General features: G+C 44.4%; 1 non-coding gene across 1 annotated transcript; it reads right to left on the reverse strand.

Moving 5' to 3' along the window:
• Positions 1 to 7774: 7774 nt before the first annotated feature.
• Positions 7775 to 7881, reverse strand: LOC147945165 (small nucleolar RNA R71). Its single transcript, XR_015597875.1, has one exon. It is a non-coding gene; the product is annotated as a small nucleolar RNA R71 (small nucleolar RNA).

A 7881-nucleotide genomic window follows, 5' to 3' on the forward strand; every position in this document is an offset into this window, starting at 1 on the left:
TTCAATTTCCACTTTCCTTATTATGTAAGGTTAATATTCGTTTTTGTTTAGACTTGCTAAGAGATCTAGAGCTTACCATTAGACTTGCTAAGAGATTAGAGGTCTTGTTTGGTATTTGACATATTGCTTAATGCCTGCTTATGTAGATTCTTTACTTTGTGAGAACAAGTCTAGAGATGCATGAGTTTGATTGTTTCTTGCCATGAGAATGGATTAAATTTGTCTTAGAAATATATGTCTAGAGATTAACTCAAGTTGTTTGAGATTTGTTGACCAAGTTAGATGACCTCAATCATTAGTCCAGCCCATGAATCCCTCCTCAAGACCTTCCTTGTTTATTGATTTCTAAGCTTAAATCCTGTTGTTTGATTGTTGTTTGATTCGTTTTGGTATTGCTCTGTTTTTCTTCTGTTGCTCTATTTTGCGTATTTGTCCAGCTCGACCCTGCACTCGATCTACACTCGATCGAGTGCTTGCTCGAGTTCATCCCCAGAATTCTTGTTTATGCTTTGTAGTTGTCCTGTCTCACTTCCTGTTTCATTTTAGTTGCATTTCTGTTGCATTCACTTAGTGTCCTGTTCATTACTTGTCTTGCATTAGTTCATTACTTGCATTACTATAGTTTGATCTCTGTTCTAGTTTCATTATTGCCATAATCATTCTGTTCCATTACATTTAGTATCTTGTCCATTCAGCTTTTACATTCTGCAATAGGTTGTTAGTGACAAACATCCTTTATATCTGGCTTGACTTAGACTTATATGCACATCTTGATTGTTCACAAACACTCAGATTGGATTGACACCTCTTATATTACAACAACATAAGGGGAATTGAAACACCCTGCCATCCATTCATTCATAAGTTACCATTCCATACATCATTCATCATTCGCCAACCAAACATATGTGTTTCCAAACTACATGAACACTCTATTTTTGTAGAAATTATTTTTCATTTTTTTTTCAATTTTTTTGGTTTTTCTATGCAAATAAATGAATGCACACTCAAACAAGATATGATACAAAAATATGAAATAAGAATCACAAAACACAACATCATCTCAAACCCTCCCCCAAACTTAAATTACACAGTCTCCTGTGTAAGAGAAATTCGCAGAAGGATTTGAGAATCACAGCAAAAACAATGCATGAATGAAATGGTATTTAAAAAGAGAAGGTAGGAGTACCTTAGTAGTAGAAGAAGGAGTCCGTGCTCGCCCAAGGTGGAGCGTGATACTGACTTTGTCCTTCGCCTTGTTCGGGATCCGTGGGAGTGACCTCAGCTGGTTGGTCGACTTGCTACTCAACCGCTTGCGTGTTCTGGTACATGTTCGGCTGCTCGTCACACTGCATGTCATCGACTCTGGACTCACCATGGTCCGATACCAATACAACAACCTCTGTAGGCTGATAATCACCTTGTTGTTCGATTTGTTGCTCAACCCCGTGCATACCCTGATGTTCACCCTGAGCTTCAACTTGCTGCTCAACCTCAACCTCAACCTCATGCTCATCTCGAGCTGCAGAACGACGCGTTGATCGGTGACTAGAGGAGGCTCTAGAACCTCGCGAACCGCGTCTACGTCTCTCCCTAGACTCGTGTGACGAGTGGCGTGAAGGAGCGGGTGAAGGCTGACGCTCCCGAGGCACATATGAAGATTGACTTGCTGGAGAGGGAATCAGAGAAGGTTCTCGCTCTAGGGTCGCGGAGGCACATCCTGGCATGGGTCTTTCTTCCTCGGGGATAGACCTAGGGATGGCGGTTGTGGAAGTCGAGCAGCTAAACTTACGCATGAAGTTCGTGAAAGTCTTGGTGAAGCTGCTGAGTGCCTTGTCTCTTGCCTTCCCCCATCGCTGAAGCTTGTTGAGGCGTTCATGAGCTGCTTTGACCCCTTTGCCCATTCTTTGTTCAGAGTACTCCTCAAAGTAGAATTGCTCAGGGCAGTACTAAACTGCGTCTTCCTCCATCGGATCAGCTCCTTCTTCCGCGACGTCAACATGTTCCTCATCAGCTTCAGAATTGTATAGGGTATCTGCGGGAGGGATGAACTCGATATGCTCTCCGATCAAGATTGTAGTCAAGTCGACGCAAGGGGGGAGTAACCTCGAGGGACCGACCGCAGGATGCACGAACTTGTAGAGTAATCGTCCATTCCTCAAGCCCATTCCAAAGTTCGTAGCTGCCGCAAGTTGTTTATGTCTATCCAGCATGGTGGGTGCGGCTCGGATTGTAGGGGTACACCAGCAGCCTCAAGAAACCAAGTCACTACGCCTCCCATACACATTACGCCAGGGGTGCTGTTTTTGTTGAGTCTTGAAACCCAAGTTTTGTAGGACAGAATGTAGTTGAGAAGGTAGAGTGAGACAGGAGTGTTGAACATGTCACCTTGCAATGCGGTGCAATCCATGGCAGTGAACGAGAGTCCCTTTAGTGCTAGATCGATCATCTCAGGTTTGCCGTACGTAATGTATCCCTTAACATCCTTGGCGTAAAATGCACTGGCAACCGCCTTCGGGAAGTAACGCAACACTAGACTTCTCAGGTTCATCGCCTTTGTTTTCGACGAAGTAAATGTCGTGGCGCTTCCAATCACGTGACAGGTCGGGGTCGGTGGCAAAACTGGTCGGCTCGAGCGTGGCGAGTTCTTCGGATCGAGTCAGAACGTGAACAGTACACTGGGGTCAAGTCGCAACGTGTTGGCTCGAGTGTCAGCGCGTGACGGTGTAGAGAGCGGGAGCATGTGGAGTAAGATTGGGTCGACCGGAGTAGCTTTGATAGGATTGACGAGACTGGCTCGATTGAGAACTCAATTGAAGAAGTTTGGCGGTCAGCAGCTTCACGCTGGTCGAGTCAGTGTGGTACGTGCAAGGTCGAGTCGGCAGGGTCGAGTCGGCGTGGTACGTGCAGGGTTGATTCGGCGGGGTCGAGTCGGCGTAGTACCGCTCAAACGTGGAGGGTCAAGTGGTGACGGGTCGGCAACTCGAGCGAGAGTTCCAGATCCAGCTCGAGTGGACCTTCAGTTTGACGGCTCGAACGGACACTGTCCCGGGATGGCGGAGAGTGACGGCGTGCAATGGCTCGAGTGAGTCTCGTGGAGGATCGAGTGGAACAGTTGGACAGTCGATGACGACGGTGGTTCGACCGGGTTGAATGAAGACGGCTCGATCGGGAGTGAGATAGTAGCTGGTCTCGGACTAGGCAAAGGATAGAGAGTGAAGTTGATAGAAAATGGTTGGTGGGTGGGGAGAATGAAGGGAGGGGGTTTAATTATAGGGAGGGTGTGCTCGAGTGAAGAGAGGAAAGAAGGGGGGGGTTTAATTATAGACCACCTAGACTTAAGGTTTCCAGGAAATAACTTAAGTCTGGAATTGAACAGCAAAACCTGATCTCCAGGCTTGAGCTCCTTGACAATAATTTTCTTGTCATGAAAATTCTTTGTCGTTTCCTTGTAAATATTGGAACTCTCATAAGCATGAAGTCTTATTTCTTCCAACTCGTGGATGTCAAGAGTTCTCTTAGCCTGAGCTGTGTCAATTTCCAAGTTCAGCAACTTGATAGCCGAGAGTGCTTTATACTCAACCTCTACAGGGAGATGACATGCTTTACCATAGATGAACTGAAATGGTGTTCTTCCTATCGGCGCTTTGAAAGCTGTCCAATACGCCCAGAGAGTCTCATCCAACTTGACGGACCAATCTTTCTTCGAAACCCCATCAATCCTTGACAAGATACCCTTGATTTGCTTATTCGAGACTTGAACCTGCCCGCTGGTCTGAGGGTGATATGCAGTAGACACCTTGTGCTTGACCCCATACTTTCGCAGCATACTCTCAAACACCTTGTTGATGAAGTGAGTTCCACCATCACTGATTACCGCTCTGGGTATCCCATACCTTGGAAAAATTATACTTTTGAACAGCTTCAGAACATCCTTGTGATCAATGGTAGGACTGGCAATGGCTTCAACCCACTTGGAAACGTAATCAACTGCCACCAGAATATAGACATTACCATTTGATGGAGGGTTGAAAGGTCCCATGAAGTCTATACCCCAAACATCAAATATCTCCACTTCAAGGATCGGATTCTGTGGCATCTCGTTCCTCCTTGTGATGTTGCCCATCCTCTGACAAGCATCACACTTGGTGATGAAACTGTGAGTGTCCTTGAACAAGGTTGGCCACCAGAGACCTGCTTGGAGAACCTTCTGAGCTGTCTTGAATGTGGCGAAGTGACCTCCATAATTGGAACCGTGACAGTGTTCAAGCACTCCCTGCAGTTCCCCTTCTGCTATGCATCTTCTGAACAGACCATCAGAATCTCTCTTGTACATATAGGGTTCATCCCAGAAGTAGTGGTTGACCTCTCTGAAAAACTTTTTCTTCCTGTAGGGATCCATGTCATCATGAACTTCCCCACAAACCTTGTAGTTCACAACATCTGCATACCATGGTGGAATCTCAGAAGTGATCGCCATGCATCTGATTCTGAGGTTCTCAACCCCTGTGTCATGCATCGGCTCACAAGCCTGGGCGACCAGAAGTTGTTCCCTAGGCATTGAATCGTCTATGGGGACAGCATCTTCAATCCTCATTCTAGACAAATGATCTGCAACTCCGTTTTCTATGCCTTTCTTGTCAACTATCTCTATGTTAAACTCCTGAAGAAGCAAGATCCACCTCAACAGTCTTGGCTTGGGATCCTTTTTCGAGTAAATGTGTCTTAGAGCAGCATGATCGGTGTACACAATGACCTTCGAACCAACCAGATAACTCCTGAATTTTTTGAATGCAAACACAACTGCTAGGAGTTCCTTCTCTGTCGTAGCATACCTTCCTTGAGTCTCATCCAAGGTGCGACTCGCGTAGTAGATGACATGAAGCTTCTTGTCAATACGCTGTCCCAGAACTGCTCCAACTGCGAAGACTGAAGCATCACACATAATCTCAAACGGATGATCCCAATTCGGAGCTTTCACTATGGGTTCTGAAACCAAGGCCTCTTTGATCTTGCTGAAAGCTTACAAACATGCTGCATCGAATTTGAACTCAACCTCCTTGCACAACAACCTTGTCAAAGGTCTCGCAATTTTTGAGAAGTCCTTGATGAATCTCCTGTAAAACCCAGCATGTCCCAGAAAGCTTCTGATGTCCTTCACTGTCTTGGGAGGTTGAAGCTGAACCATGACCTCAATCTTAGCTTTGTCAACCTTAATTCCTTTCTCAGAAATCTTGTGTCCCAGAACGATCCCTTCCTCAACCATGAAGTGGCATTTCTTCTAGTTCAGCACGAGGTTCGTCTCCTCACATCGCGTCAGTACCCTACACATCTTCAACAAACAGGAGGAGAAAGTGGAACCGTATACAGAGAAGTCGTCCATAAACACTTCCACTAACTCCTCAATCAAATCCGAGAAAATTGATGTCATGCACCTTTGAAAGGTAGCATGAGCATTGCACAAACCAAATGGCATGCGCCTGTAGGCAAAAGTACCATAAAGACAAGTAAATGTTGTCTTTTCCTGATCATTTGGGTGGATAGGGATTTGGAAGAATCCACTATACCCATCAAGGAAACAGTAGTAGGGATGTGATAACACTCTAATTTACATGTTTTTAGCATTCTTTTTTGTCCATATTTTGCATTGTTCATACCTCTTACTTAGCATTTTTAGACCATTTACTGTAGGAATCAAGTTTTAGAGCATTTAGGGTGTTGCATTTCTGCATTTGCATATATTGGATGAAAACAGGTGCTAAAGAGCCAAAAATGGGGAAACACAAGGACAACTCGAGCATGTACCCGAAGGAGCCATCGAGCTACAAGAACAAGTCCGAACCCCAACACGATCAAAGAGGATTCAAGAGCGCGAGGAGCAACCCGAAGATCCACCCGAGGAGTTACCCAACTCAAGCCTCGTGTACCCCATCGAGTAGACCATCGGGCAGGTCTGGGAAGCTAGGTCAAATGGGTTTCCATATATAAACTCCCTCTTTCCCTAGCTCACAGAGGAGCACGCCCCAGACCCTCAAACCAGAGAGCGAGAGCTTCTGTGAGAGAACTGAGCGACTCAACATATTTTTCTTGTTTTTGTACTTTTATTTTGTAGTTTTTCTTAGATCTTTATCCCATACTCTTTTCTACTATACTCTATCTCTTTAATAATGTCATTTTCGTTTATTTCTATTGTTTTGTTATTTGTTTCTATGTCCGAGTAGTGTAGCAAAGTTTCTAGGGATGGGATAGATGATTAGGTGTTCTTGATCGGTTAGGATGTCTTAGTTGATTGTTATGTTTGATAGATTTCCTTCTAGGTTGATGTTCTTAATGCTGTCAACAGACCGAAAGGTTGAGATTAGATCTAGGGCGTTTACAATGCTACAGGCCGAAAGGAGTAGATAAAATGTTTGATTAGGTCAATGCTAGAGGTATACTTAACTTTGAGTGACAAAATCAGATAAGTCTAAGTATACTGACAAAAATGAATTGTTCTTAATGCCTGCTTGTTTATATTGCTAGTGCGACAGTGTGGTAATATGTTCAAGGTTGATTGTTGCTAGTGCGACAGTGTGGTGACAAGGTTTTAGAGGTTCATTGTCTAGGAAATAATTGCTTGAGGCATGTAAGGCATCTGTATTGGTCTAGAACACCTAGGATTCGATTACCCCCATCCTTAGGAATTTTCGTATTTCATTTCTTGCATTTTCCTTACTTACTCGACCACTTACCCGATCAGGTACACGATAACCTGCATCGAGTAATACCTCGAGCTGTTCATAGTTCACTTGCATACTCGATCCTGTACTCGATTGCTTGCATCGAGTGCTTAGGTCGAGTGGTTTACTTGTTTATATTCTTTTACTTTGTTTATATTAGGACTATTAGAACCAAACCCCCTCTATTACTTGGCTTGACTTGCTTGACTCTGATTGCATCCTATCTGCTAGCATAACAACCATTTGGATTGATAACCTTTTGTACTACAACTGCATAGGATATTGATACCCTTGGTGAAAAACTAGTCTATCAATTTGGCGCCGTTGCCATTTGGTTGTTTAATTTTGCTACGTTTAGGATTTCAGGACTTGCTAGATCAAGTTCGTTTGTTTATATTTGTTTGGGAAACTGACTTGTTTGCTTTCGCTTTTGTTTGTTTTGAATCTCAGGTACAACCCGAGCACCCACCCGACCCGTCACTCGATCACCTAGATCGAGTTGATTCTCGTGTACACACTCGGATACTTGCATGTGCATGCAAACATGATCCAGAGGTAGCCAGAACCTGAGTCCTTTCATCGACAACATCGACAGACCTCGGCTACTCAGACAACAACCAGTTCAACCGGAACTAGCAACCATTGAGGAGACGATGAATAATCAGAACAGTCCACCAGCTCCTCAAGCAAGGACCAACATAGGAGCAGGAGATTCTCCGACTACTCACACTCAGAGGAATGGCATTGTGCCACCAGTTGTGCAGAACAACAATTTTGAGATAAAGAGTAGTCTCATCCAGATGATATAGAGCAACAAGTTTCATGGACTGCCAATAGAGGACCCATTGGATCATCTGGATGAATTTGATAGGCTCTGTAGCCTAACTAAGATAAATAGAGTTAGTGAAGATGGATTCAAGCTCAGGCTTTTCCCATTCTCTTTGGGAGATAAAGCACACATCTGGGAGAAATCGCTCCCTAAGGAATCCATCACCACTTGGGAAGCGTGCAGGAAGGCATTCCTGACCAAATTCTTCTCAAACTCCAAAACCGCAAGGCTGCGAAATGAAATTTCCAACTTTGTACAGAGGAACAACGAAACGTTCAATGAAGCTTGGGAACGTTTCAAGGGGTACACTACTCGATGTCCACATCACGGTTT

The sequence above is a fragment of the Camelina sativa genome, chromosome 4, assembly GCF_030686135.1.
Source record: "Camelina sativa cultivar CO46 ecotype springtype chromosome 4, ASM3068613v1".
Classification (NCBI taxonomy): Eukaryota; Viridiplantae; Streptophyta; class Magnoliopsida; order Brassicales; family Brassicaceae; genus Camelina; species Camelina sativa.